This window comes from Carassius carassius, chromosome 27, assembly GCF_963082965.1.
Source record: "Carassius carassius chromosome 27, fCarCar2.1, whole genome shotgun sequence".
In the NCBI taxonomy this organism is placed as follows: domain Eukaryota; kingdom Metazoa; phylum Chordata; class Actinopteri; order Cypriniformes; family Cyprinidae; genus Carassius; species Carassius carassius.
Genome location: NC_081781.1, coordinates 16,643,112 through 16,658,130, shown reverse-complemented (window position 1 = coordinate 16,658,130; position 15,019 = coordinate 16,643,112).

Below are 15,019 nucleotides of genomic sequence, written 5' to 3'. Positions count from 1 at the left end.
TTGATTCTGATTGCTCAATCGCAATTATTTTGCTTCAAATCAACGTTTGTCCACTTTTTTGGTTTGTTTCATGGTTTATAAATGGCTTATAACATGGCTTATAAAAGGCTTTTTTTTTCTATGGGAAAAAATACTTCCAGAAACAAAGTAAATGAAAATGTTGGCAAACTGTTGCATATTTTCATAATATTTGCTGTCATTAATGGCAACATTATATCTCAGATGCTCATCTGGTGACTAAAACTGGCATTAAGGTTTTGTCTCGTTTATCTCACAGCATACTCAGTCTCTTGATTGTTTTGAACTTGTATTGGACTGTTTAGAGCATGTTTTCAGATAATATACAGATAAGATTATGAAATAAATTCTGCTCAAATCAGCATTTCATGATAGACGTGTAATAACCATGAATGCTCTACATGCTATCATGATTTACTGTATTTCGCAATAATGACCAGCTTAAGCTGTGGTTCCACTAGATTTTGACCATGCAAACTTTTTTCAGACCCTGCAAGGAATGTATTTTATGGGTTTTATTTTAAATCATGGATGCAATATGTAACAATGTTTCAATCTCCTGCATTGCAGCCAACCTGGAAATTTGAAGTGTTCTTATAATTCTTATAATACAGCTAAGAGGTCATGCTGCGACTTTTGGTCAGTCTCTTCATGTGACTCAAATTCGCAGGCTAGAATTCACAAAACTTCTTTGCATGAGCCTGAGTTTCCGGTCTGTAACATTTACATGCACATGAATGGTAGTCAATGGAACGAAAAGTAGTGTGACCGTCCCTTTACTTTATATTTATCATCTCCTCATTGACGTAGGCCTACTGTGTATTTACAAACTCTCAGTTACTCTGTCCAACTGGGTCAATGAGATGTGAGTAGTTTCGGAAGGGCTGTATTACTACCTCAAAGGGGCCAGCGTGAGGCACTGACCATCACTGCCAATGATAATGCAAAAATAGGTAGCGGGGAATACAGGGTGACTTACTACAGAGCGAGAAAGAGAGAGAGGGGACCTGTAAAGTCATTTAGCTGTGGCTTTGTTTTTTAAACAGCCATGTACAATGAGCATAGGTTCCCCATTGCTTTTGGGGTTACTGCGGTAGTCAAGGTCATGAGAAATGCTTCTTTCATCATGTGTGACTGGAAGAGGTATTGAATTTGAACTCAGCAGCCTTCCTTCCTGTGTCTGTCCAGTCGTCTGGCACTCAGTGCCACACTCAAACAGAGGCTGATAGCGCTCTCTTTACAAGGTGTCTGATTTGATACCTTGAGCCCTTAACTTATCACAGGCACTGCGATATGACCTAGGCAAACACTCTGGGGCTGTATGGATCTCATTTTGTGTCAAAGGTAAGCATGGTCATAGACACCATTTCAAATGTTCTAAATTGCTTGTAATATTGACACTTGTTGAGACACAGACCCTCCCCTAGAATCTCTGTTGCTAAAATTTTTATGTGCACACTGCGTGCACATTATAATAATGTAATATTTGACTTTATTCACATGTATTATGAGTAATGAGTAATAGACTTCCAGATTAACTAAAATGTACCAAAAGTAGCAACTATTTTTATTACTCATATTTTGTTAAGTTAAGTTTTATTCGTACTGTCTGGCCTAAGCTATTATGTCACAGTGTCTTTTAAAATCACTAGCCACTGTTTAGAGTTAATCTTAGAGTTAATTTTAGAGTTGTTTAGAGTTAATTATTTTTTTACTGTTTTTACTTTTACGCACCAAAACCTACTTTTACTTGCATTTGGTGCTTGGTGAGTTTTAATTTTGAACCTTAGTTGTGTATATGTGTGCATTGTCTTGTTTGCTTTGTAGTTGCAATTATTAGTAGTTGCAATAATATGTATTGTAATAACTTAATATAATTGAATAAAAATGCCACTTAAGTGTATTTAGAGTAATTAAGTGTTCTTAAAGAGAGAACTTTGATGCATGACCGCTTCTTAACACACTTAAGCACACTTAATAATAATTAATAATGTCAAATTAAAAGGTTGACTTAAATTTTTATTTTAAATTCTTATTGGTCTTTACAATTATTTTGATAAGTTGACTGACATTCTACAAACTTTTATATATTTACATATATTATATATATTTATATTTATACAAATATTTATTCACATGACATACATGTTTCAATATAAATGTCATTATAGTAAACACTACATACAAAAATGTGTACAAGTTTTACTTGAGTGGGTCAAAAAGGCAGTGTAAAGTTCAGCTAATTACATTTGTACTGTAAATAATTTTAAACTATAACACATTTTCATTTCATTGCAGTTAAGTGACTGAAAATACTAAAGTATGTTCTTTTAAAGTATATTATGTCTGTTGTAAGTACTCTTAATGAAATTAACCGACTGTGTGTGTGTGTGTGTGTGTGTGTGTGTGTGTGTGTGTGTGTGTGTGTGTGTGTGTGTGTGTGTGTGTGTGTGTGTGAAAAAGTGTGTTTTATGGTTGGTCACAATTGTGACCGGTGGAGTAATGTGTATAAACATTATTAACATATTTCTACGGTCATAGAAATTGTTATATATCTTAGCCCAGCTATTTGAAACTGGTTGGTCACATTGTAGTGTTATTATAATGCATAAAAACCCTTTTCACTAACAACTGCAATTGGATTTATATTGTACTGTATACCTAAGTTCACTTTTGTCACTATTGTGACAATCAAGGTTTACTCATTTTATGACCACACGCGACACAACTGAGTATATGTGAATTCATATATTAATACTAGACACCTTAAAGATAATGTGTACAAAAAAATCTTTGTCATATATTTATGTTAACATACTTTACTAGCCTTTCGTTTTGGAGCTTTGATGCAGCCATCATCTTCTCAAGGTGCAAACAGGAAACACTGCTTTGGTCATTTGACAATTTGCAGTAATCATGTAAACATATTTGATTGAGATCCTTTATTTTTTCCCCATATTTGCAGGAAGTGCACTAAAACATCAGTCACTAAGGATTTTAGAGCGTTATAACTGAAAACCTTTTTACAATATGTTAAACTGGCTGAACTCTTGTTCTGTATTTGGAGGTCATTGATCAGTTCTAAAGATAAATCTATTTCAGGGGCATTGTGTGGGGCTCTACACATCAACAACTCTCCCTGAGTCTCTCTGCTCATTTCCAGCTGCAGTGCTGCACTGCCTCCCATGGCCAGCCTATACTTACAATGCTAAAACAGCTTGTCATTCTAAGAGTACTAATGTTGACAGTTACTTCATAGTGGTGTTCGGACTGTGAACAGCCATTGTACTTCTCTCCATATCTTCATTTAGAATTCACCTCCATCCAGGTGCATTTAAGTCAGAAAACAGCCACCCTGTTCCCTGCACATCAACAGTGTGACATATCGAATATAAGACAGAGATCAAGTTAGCCAGACTGCATTTTGACTCTGACTGCAGAGTTAAGGGAGGAGCTGTGGAGAGAAGAAGAGCTGCAGCATCTCCCCACAATGTGACCTCTGTGAAAGACAATGTGAGATCAGACCGAGTGGAATATAAGCCAAGGTAAGCTCAAACCAAGGTCAGTTTTTCTCAGGGCAACTGAACGATGTGTTTCTGAGCATAATGAGAAAAAATAGATTTATTATGTTATGTTTGGATTTATTTGGAAGAGTTTTCGCCATTTTGATGAAGAGTGGTGAGGATGGGTGAATATTTGTTGTTTTGTTTCAACACAATGGAATACACATGGAAAAATGGGTACATTTAGCATTGCTTTAACTATTGTTCTAATAGCTGATTAAAGACCCTCTTTTATTAGGCTACAGCCCCCGTTAAAATCTGAGATCAAACTGGATTTCAAATAGTTTTTGAAAAAGAGGCAGTACTAAAAAGTGCTGAAATCGTGCCATTAGTATTACACCAAAGCATAAAATATTTAGACTAGTGGATTTATTTATTTATTTATTTATTTAATTGTTTGTTGGCATTCAGTTACTATACGTTTATTGAATAATATTGACAATAGTGAACGACTTCTGCATGTTCATTCAGACTTGTTTATTTGTAAATACTGCACACTGTATATTATTTCAGTTTATATTTTGTCGAACAATTAAAAGCATATAAAAATATCTTAAATGTTGTTCATGTGCTTTATTCCAACATTTCTTCCAAGATTAATTTTTGAAAAAAAAAATGCATTTGTTTATTCACTCAGTCACTCAAATTATATTGGCTTTTGTCTAATTACATAGTGTTTGCTTGATTAAGTTAAGGTTCTGCTACACAAGAAGAGTTCGCAGTTTAATTTAATGTTAAGAAAAGCCGTTTCCATTGTCCACAACTGAATATAATTTAAACCAAATCGTTTTTCTTCAGTGCACTGTAGATTAAATGAGATATACTCTTCTCATTGCTCATTACACCCTAGTATTCTGACAAACCTATCTTGCGTATAAAATCCACTTGTTCTGACACAACCTAATTACATCAAGACAAGCAAAGGAAATGCATGGGGAAAATACTTGGAATGTGAAGTTCGAATGCGAGTGGAAGTAATTACACAGTTGACGTACCACCCAGTTGATAGGGAAATGTGATACATGAGTTATGTGTCTTAGCAGAGCTTAAGCTGTCATAAAAGGCCTCAGTAACCAGATTAATGTTCTGACAAGACTGTCTGATTGTCGCCATAAGGCTTATGATTAAAGGAAAGAGGATGCTATGTGCTGTCACTATGAACGTTCTTGTTTTGCATCTCAACCTTGAGTACAAGCTAAGCTTGGGCCTCTTTTGTCCTGCCGAACATAAATAGTAGACTTTTCTGTGGGTCTACATGATGCATTGAACTACAGACTGTTATTCATTTCATAAAAGGCTGTTAAATGGTCTGTTTGTTGGCAAAATATAACTGGTCAGTGTGATGGATTGTGGATTATATTAGAGTGGGTAACCATTCAGAGTTTCCTACTATTAAGTTATATCCTGTCAAATCCATTGTTCAGGAATCTTTCCTTGGTTTGTGAAGTACACTCATTCCTTCTCTGTTTGAACGCAGAAATGTCTCCCAGCCCCTCGGTCCCAAGAGCTGATTACAGAAAGCCCCTTAATGTGTATTGTAGGAGTCAAACAATTACATTTCCATAGTAGGAACTGTGACTTCCTGTTGATAAGCAGCACGCTATTCCAAGCCAACTAGTGTTTATGTGTGTTTATGCACTGGGTGAAAACAATATCTCTTCGTTTGAGGAGAACAAGTGTTGGTGTAAAAATAGCGACGCGTGGTTAAGCATCAAAGGCCAGAAAATTCCTTCCAATAAACAATGTTTTGCGAGAACTCTACACAAACAATTCAATCCCACACACCGAAATCTGTCTTTATGAATAATTTTCCTCGTTCAAAGTTTTTCATAGTGCAGACTACAACACGCTGTAACTTAGTTGTAGTTATATAACTGCAGTTTTACTAATTTGCCTTCATTGTGAGTGCTCAATACAGAAAGCATTATTTCAAGCATTATTTCTACTGAAAGATCAAAGGTTGTTGATCTTGAAGATAAAAAGACCAACAAAACTATAATCTTCACTTAAAACATACACTTAAAAATAAAACATTAACTTCACAATATGTTTTGGTTCTTTTGTTGGTTAAATAAATGAAACAATGAAAACAAATTGAAATAAAAATATTTTTTTGGTTTTGTTAGATTTGTTTTACTTTCATTTTGTTTATTTTGTTTTTGATTAATTTATTTTGTTTATCTAACAAAAAGAAGACCAAAGATCAATAATGTTTAAAGATGATAGCTGTGGCAAATGTTTTGATGCTTAGCTGCAATTTGCAGAATAATTAAAAACAGTTAAATACCTGTATTGATTTCCTGATTTGTGATCTTTGGCCCTGACTTTTTACTCCAGGTAGTATTTAAAACATAAACCACAAGGTGTAGTGAAACATAATCACTATTTGATGTGTTACTACTATCAAGTGCTACAGCAGCTGCTGTCTTGTGCTACAGAAGACGAGAAGAAGTTAGTAACTTACGAGCAGCTCTTTGAACTTGATGCAGTGATTTAACTGTTGACACTATTGAAATACACCGTTATCCAGTTCCTGTCTGCCTTTTGCTAAACTGAATTTACTAAACATAGGTGTGGTAATAGAAGGAGATATTTCATGGCAAAGATTATGCTGCTCTAACTGCACCATAAATAGGTCAAGTAATGATGAATTTGAATATGGTTTTCTTTACTCTTTATATTCACAATAGTAATTCAATCTTGGCCACCAGGTGACCATACCTTAATGTCCTTCAGGAACTTGAAGGCCAGTGTTCCCTGAGGAGCATGTTCTAGAATGTGTTCCATGTTGACACTCTAAAAATAGAGCCTATTCCCGTCTAGTCGCTCACAGCACCCCCTCATCACTTGATCAAATAACCCGTGAGACGGGGTTCTGAAGGAGACGGTGGGGGTTCTGCTGTAGACCTGCTGCAGCTGGGATGTCCAAAAGTAGAGCAGGGTAGTTTAAGAGTTGACAGTTTGTGTACTCACAGCACTGGTTTTTGGTTTCAGAACAACAGAAGCTCACTGAGAAGGGTGGGAGAGCGCACTTGTGACTTCATAGAAAAGCCAATCAACCTGGGTAAACGTAATCCTGGGTTATCTTGTTTCATGTCTCATGCTTTTCATATTTGTCACGGAGTTAGTAATTAATCCTGGGTTATCAGCTTTCCAGATGTCACACTATATATTGCAAACCATGGGTGAACATACTTATTACATAATTATGAGTGCTATAAAGATAATTGGACTCTAAAAAGAAAAAAAACTATTAATATTTCAACTCATTTAACATTTAATGTTAAATATTAAAACAATATTAAATATTATAATAATATTAAAACAATAATTAAGTAGTCTTCTCTTTTCTCTAGTTAGAGTGATTGAAGCTAATGAATAAATTAATGAAATAAGCATTTAGGAAGTTCATGATTGGTTTTCTGTTGCTAAACAGCTCTGTAACAACTGAGCATCACATTGTTTTACACTTTATTTCAAATGGCAATTCAACTTGTTCTAGAGAAGGTTTTCATAATTCAGGTAGTGTTGTTTTAGTTTTATGTTTATATTATTATAGTATTTATTAATATTTTGAATTATCTTTTATTTTTATATCATCAGTTTTCATTTTAACTTTAGTTTTAGTTTTGTTTTCTCATTTTTATTGGTTTTTGTTTTTATATTTCTGTTTAGTTATTCATTTTAGATTTAGTATTTTTTTTATTATTCATTTACTTTTAAAACTAATATTAATATTTTCTTTCAAAATTTTTAGTTGTAGCTAATGACACAACTGGAAAACATGAAAAATGCTGTACTCAGTATTTAAAAAGGTGTTAATGTGCCCTTATGTGTTTTAACCACTGAAAGGCACAAAAGAAGAAGAATACTGTAGATGAGAGTGCTGTCTCAGCAGTCGAGCATGATTAGTCTTGCCAGCTGAAATACTTTACAGTATGAAGTGTTGAAGAGTGTGTGTGTGTGTGTGTGTGTGTACTGTAACTACACATCTCTCAGTGACTGATGAGCTGATGTGGAGGCCTCAGGTTTCTCAGTTTGGCTGCTGATTGACTGAAGACTCGCTGCTCTTGCAGTCTGATATTTTAATAAGATGCTCTAATGAGTTAATGGACACCCAAGGCAGGATGTGCCCCCCAAAGCCCAGCAGCACAGGAGGAGCTTTCTCTTTCATTTTGATGCATGCTTAGTATTGATTTCAGTGGTCACAAGTTCCATGCTATGGCGCAATCATGTGTGAGCCAGTCAGGTATCTGATAGCTGTTAAGTAGCTGGTACCTTCTGCTTAAATTTCTAGATAATACATACATTCACTGCTCATACATTCACTCACTCACTCACTCATCCATTCATACACTCACTCACTCATCCATTCATACACTCATGCATTCATTCACTCACTCATTCATTCATGCACTCACACATTCACTTATTTATTCATGCACTCACGCATTTTCTCACTCATTCATCATGCACTCATACATTCATTCATTTATTCATGCACTCATGCTTTCACTCATTTATTCATGCACTCATACATTCACTCATTTATTCATGCAATCATGCATTCACTTATTCATTCATTCATGTACTTACTCGCTCATTCATCATGCACTCATACAATCAATCATTTATTTATTCATTAATTAATTAATTAATGCATTCACTTATTTATTCATGCACTCATGCATTCACTCACTCATTCATGCAATCATTAACTAATGCGCTCATACATTCACTCATTCATCATGCACTCAGGCTTTTACTCACATGTTCATTCATGCAATCACTCATTAACTTATTCATTCATTCATTCATACCACCCACATTTCACTCATTCATTCATGTGCTCATGCATTCACTCACTCATTCATCCACTCATTTACTCACTGTATGTTCTCATACATTTAATCATTCATCATGCACTCACGCTTTTACTTATTCATCCATGCACTCATATTTGCACTCACTCATTCACTTGTGCATTCACTCATTCATCCATTTCAGAGAAACGTGGAGTATTTGAATAAAATACATTTTACAGACAAATGTGTGTGTATTTAGTTTTATTCCAGTAAGGTCATCTTCTTTCCTCCCATAAAAAGAACAGTTTCTTGTGTCTTGCTTGTGCCTTGTGTCATGATGAGAAGACATTTCATTAAACATACCAAAAAATACAGTATGTTATAATTATTTATTAGTCATGCTCAAGTAATTTTTTGTTGATGGCATTTGTTTGGTTTAAATATGTCATTAGTTACTGTATTAACCATAACCATTTAATCTTACAGTTGAACTTTTGACTTAGTGGAAGAATGCAATGGTGTGAGTGGTATAGTCATGAGACTACTGTAACATAAGCATGTCATTGGAGATGTGAAACTCTTCTCAGCGCATCCTTTCTAGAACAGTGGTTTTCTCCACCCTCAGCACTGTGTGTGTGCACTTCGGATGGGTTAAATGCAGAGCACAAATTCTGAGTATGGGTCACCATACTTGGCTGAATGTTGCGTCATTTTTTTTTTTCTACCTGTGGTCCGCGGCCCCCTAGTGGGTCGCGGTGGTATTGCAGGTGGTCCGCCAATTATTTTCTGTTCATTTCCAGTCCATTCTAGGGCTGTGCGATTAAAAGAAATCGTCATAAAATCACGATTAGAGCGTGCGCGATTTCTAAATCGCTTTATAGCACGAGATTCCGCGGCCCTGACCTCCCGTAGTATGCTAACAGACTGGGCATATGCCTAACTCCAGGTTCACAAACTGTCTGTGATGCGCCTTTTTTCTGAGCCCATGTTAACGGACCAGAGCGTTCACACTGCATGCGGTAAAAGGCTAGAAATAAAAACGTGCGAAAATAATTAATATCTAACACATGAGCATAGAGAGAATTGTGAGTGCACAGGACGCAGTTTAAGTGAGAGGAGACACGTTTTGAGTGCGCACACTCTCTCCGCGCAGAGCAGCGTGTATCTTAGCAAGCACGACTGGTTTTGTGACAGCACAAAGGAAATCTGCGATTGAACAGAGAGATTCGCACTCGTGCATTATTTTAATGTGCTTTCGCGTTATATTTATGCGCGCTCGCTGCTGACCACATACACATATTATATACACACTGCAAACACCTGAGGCACCGCTACAATTATTGAGCTCTATGAACAGGGCCGGCCCTGACCAATTTGCTGCCCTAGGCAAGATTTTACCTGGCGCCCCATGCATCACAGCCCATTTCACCCTGTCATTGTGTTCATGATTTAGCATATATATATATATATATATATATATATATATATATATACACACACACACACACATTACAGCAGAACTGTTTCCAACACTCATAATAAATCATCATATTAGAATGATTTCTAAAGCAGCATGTGATAGACCGGATGTTACATGTGACACTGAAGAATGGAGTAATGATGCTGAAAATTCAGCTTTGCATCACAGAAATAAATGATAATTTAAAGTATAATAAATTGAAAACAAATTATTTTAAATTGTAATAATATATCACAATATTACATTTTTTTCTGTATTTTTGATCAAATAAATGCAGGCTTGATGAGCAGAAGAAACTTCTTTCAAAAACATTAAAAATAGTAATGTTTCCAAACTTTTGGCCTGTACTGTATCCCCCCAAAACTGCACAACTGTAGAGTAAAACATTAATAAAAAAGTGATAATAAAAAATGCGTCTTAAAACTGACATGATTGTACAAAATCACAGTCTGGGGACTCAGAACTCAGAACAACTGCTAACATTAAGTTTAAGGTAAAAATAACTGCAATGAAATTATAGTATCTTACTCCTATGCAATAAATTGTTCATTCACTACATCTCTTTACCTCTGTCTTTATCCTCTTCTCTTCTTTTTGGCACTGTATCTATCGCAGACTATGCTCATTTATAATGTGTCATGTAAATTCGGCCTTCCTCACAATCAGGAAACTTTCACCGTGTCTAGAACTGGCGCGAGCTGCCAGGCCCGTTTCTACGAGCTGTGTGACAACAAAAGCAGTGCTGTCTACATTGGATGTGGCGTCGGGCACGCTACACAACAAATTACCAACAACTGATCGTGCGCGCTCTGTTTCTGACGCACTTCAAGCACTCGATGGGCGGGGGAAGATTGAAGAGCCGGACTTTTTTTTTTTTTTTGCTTTATTTGGTAGTATTTCGAATTAATGTTTTTTAAATAGTAGCCTATTATATATTTAAAAAAAAAATTCACTCGTTCACTCATTCTGGCGCCCCTATGGATGAGTGGCGCCCTTAGCATTTGCCTATACCGCCTATGCCGCGGACCGGCCCTGTCTATGAACAATGCAAGCGTGCCGCACAAGCCCTGAAAAGTGAAGCCAAAACGACTATTAGAATAAGTTGTTTTTTAGATAGTAATTTAAGGCTCTAAAAACGGTGGTGTGACGTCGTGATTGACAGCTGTGATTGACAGCTCTCTGAGCCAAGGAGGCACTGAAGCGTCAACAGGCTTTTTTCATGATCTTCGGAGGACTGAGGAGATTGGAGCTTTAAATTTAATCTCTAAATTTCTATAATTTCTATAATTTCACACAGACATAATGGGTTGTTCTGCAGTAGATTATGCTAACCGATCTGGCATTTCCAATCGATCTTTGAATTTTTTACGGTAAGTTAATTTACAAGCTATTTAATTAGTAAATCAATGTAGCATGGGCTAGCTAACGTTAACATTAGCTAAAAGACAACGTTAATAGCCACATTACTAGCTAGCAGGTGATCGTTAGCTAGATCGTATAACTATTATTTTGTATTAGGCCTATTCTAAATTAAGGTTAAACATGATGTAAGTTAGGCTATAACATATCGTCTAGGTTTAACAAGCAAAGGTTGTACTGTACTTGGACTTGATTTTACTCTGTTTATAGAGTAAAATCTCTCTGTTTTAGTCTGTTTATAGAGTAAAAATTACTCTGTTTATAGAGTAAAATTACATCTGTTTATAATCATTTTTGTCTAAAATGTGGATACCAAAAAAAATTTTTAAGAAAATGACTAACAATACAATAAAATATTGCTTCTGTATGAAAAAGCAGAAGTGAGTTGCATTAATAAACTAGTTGCTAACATATTGCATGCATGTTAACAATAAATTATAGGATGCTAACCTGGCTAAAACAGACTTCATGAGCTAAATATGAAGTTGATTTAGCTGTCCGCTAGATTGAGATTAATTGTTTATAATAGTTTAATTGTAGTAATACGAGTACTCATGTTTTTACAGTTTATTCATGTTTTACTTTTTTTAAATATGACCTATTTAAATGTCTGGTTAGTAGGGTACTTGTATTTACTTTATTTTAATGAGATTGGAGTGGAACGGAGCAGACAGAGTTCACAGGAGCAGGACTCCACTTCCAAAACAGTGCAGATTACGGTATGTGCATTCTGCGAGGGAGAGTGAGGGCGGGGCACAGGGGCGGGGCCGTTGATTTCGCAGCTTTAAGGCTTTACTTCCTGCTTGCTACTGCGCATAGCTACTGCGCAGAACTGGTCCCTAGATCGCTATCTGCGCAGGCGCAAGTCCAAGATGTCAGCGCCATATCGGGACACTGGCGGCTTCAGTTTTGACCAATGGAAGAGAGCGAAGGCGAGTCGTCCATCTTTTTTTACAGTCTATGGAACAATGCAATGCATGGCAAAAAAGAAAAAAAAGTCCCTGTACACGGAATTTTTTTTTTTTTGCCATAAGTCTATACATTTTGTTAAATCTTTACTATAGTGATAATTTTGACTTATGACTGTTCTAGAGACGTTACAACTTTTTGATAAAGCTCTAATTGGTTTTCTTTTGGAAATTTGTTTCAAATTAATCCTGAATGCATTTATGATTGTAAAAGCATATCGGTGTGTGTCACAATCGCAAAATTGATCAAAGAAATCGCGATAGTTTTTTTTTTTTTTTTGTCCATATCGCACAGCCCTAGTTCATTCAGTAAAGACGGTTAACAATCTAGCTTCTGAGTAGCTACTAAGTTATTAACCCAACAATATCGGGGTCAGTTCCTTTTTTTGAAGTGGGCCGCGCAAACATATTTGTGTGGTTGTGTGGGCCGCGAGTTGAAAAAGGTTGGGAACCACTGTTCTAGAACATCCTTTATTCACATTGTTTTTCTGTTTATCTTTACTTCTCTACACACCTGACCCCCCTTATGAAACAAAAATATATTGCAGTATATTGGAAAATATCATGTAATATATAAGGCATATATTCTTATATATATTTATTTTTTCCAATTTATTGCAATATATTGAAAGCGGCAATCATTTGTATATTTTGCAATATATTATATAATATATGTATCATTAATATATTATTAAATGTATTCAAATATATAATATATTAGAAAATAAAAAGGGAAAATAATATATTACAATATATCACAATATATTTTAAGAAATATATTGGTAAATATATTTTCCTTTCGTAAGGGCCACTTCATTTTTTTTTTTTTTTTTTTTACAGGAATGAGATTTAATTACACCTCATTTTTTGAATCAACTAATGTAACTTTGCTTCTTATTAGCCTCCCATCGCTTTTGGTTGAGATTATCTGCAATGGATTTGATGCACTTGAACTTTTTATGATTAGATTTTAAACCTCTTCAGACCAGTTTTGAAAAGACTTTCTTAAGACCTTTTGAAATTTGAATCATTTAGCAGTTCTGACTTGAAACATGAAACAATATTTATTATAGCTTATGTAACCAATTAAAATGCTGTTGTGGATTTTATCTAAAACTATATATATATGATATTTTCTTTACTCGAGAGAGAAAATGTATATTTATATATATTTTACCTCATATTGATTTTCTCTGTTTACCCAAAAATATAATAAAATATTGCTCAAGTTGTTCTAAACCTGCACAAGTTTAATTCTGCTGAAGATTATAATAATCATAATAATTTTGAAGAATGTGGGGGGTACTTTGGAACCAGCAACCAACATTCTTCAAGATATCTTCTTTGGTGTTCAATAGAAGAAAGAAGTTCATACATTTTTGAAACAACTTGAGGGTGAATAAATTTCAGGTTTTTTTTGTCGTTGTTGTTGTTGTTGTTGTTTTTTATGGTGAACTACTCCTTTATGAATGAGCTAAGTCCAAGTGATTGAAAAAGATATATAGCACTATTGCAAATAATTACATTACCATTACATTACATATTTGGTGTTATTATATGAAGCCACTTTATAGCAGTGCTCAATGCTCAGTGTCCAGCTCAGTTATAACAGAGATCCATCTGACAATATACCTCGGCACCCCCACCTCCAGCCTGCGTTCCTGGCTGTCTGGATCACAGTCTAATGTTCTTCCTGGCTGGATATCAGTGGCTAATTGCCAGTGATGTTTAGTAATTCTGTGCATGAGACAACGCGTTTGATATCCAGTGAACAAGCTTTTTATCAGTCTCTTTGCCCCTGATTCACTTTGCATCTAAGTAATCATGACCAACCCCTAGACTCTCTTTCATGTCAGTTTTCCCACGCTGGTCCTGGTCGTGATCACCAGCCCTGCAAGTCAGGATGCTGTAAATGTGTGTGTGGCTTCAAATCATCCCCCTGTAATTGGTGTTTCAGACATGAAAGGCATTGTGGGATTAGTCGGTTGCATGGACTCCCTCTGTGGCTGAGATGAATTAGAGTATATTAGAGCATTAAAGGTCATGCACGGATAACACAGCATTGCTTTACTTCCAAGTGAGATTGAGGAAGGTGAGGAAGTCTGCAATGGTCACGTCCGATGTGTTGTAAAGGCATATTTTTTCCCGAATATGAGAATTCTGTCATCATCTATTCAGCATGACTTACTTTCTACTGTGACGAAGAAATGGAAATATTTAATCATTTCAGCTGGTTGCTGTTTTATAATTACAACAAATGGGGTTTAAAATTCAAAAAGGCCATTAACCACTTCAGCTGTTATTTTGATTTTTTGAGAATTAGGCATATGCAATATTGGACCCACCGGTGGGTCCCCAGAGTTGATGTGGTTAAATGTCATGAAGTGGTCCATATATTAATCTTCTGAAGTCATACGTTACCTACATACAGACCAAAATTCACTGGTAATCCCTTTTAGTGAGCCGTTAACCACAAGAATCACTGAGACAGTGAGTTGAACTCAAGATTTGTCAGTTTTGTGAAGGTTGGTTCTATGCACTTGTCCACTGATTCATTGAAAAGATCATTCTCAAAAGAGTGATTCATTCACAAATCAGACAACATTACCTCTTTCAAAAATGTATGATGTGCCTAGGGGGATCTAGGGTTGGATATCAAGGTTTTTAGTGAATAATGATTTCTATTTTGGTCTGTTCTTAACAAATCTGTTGTATGACTTGAGAAGACTTTGAATAAAGAAGTTCAACAATTCTTCACTTTTTTTA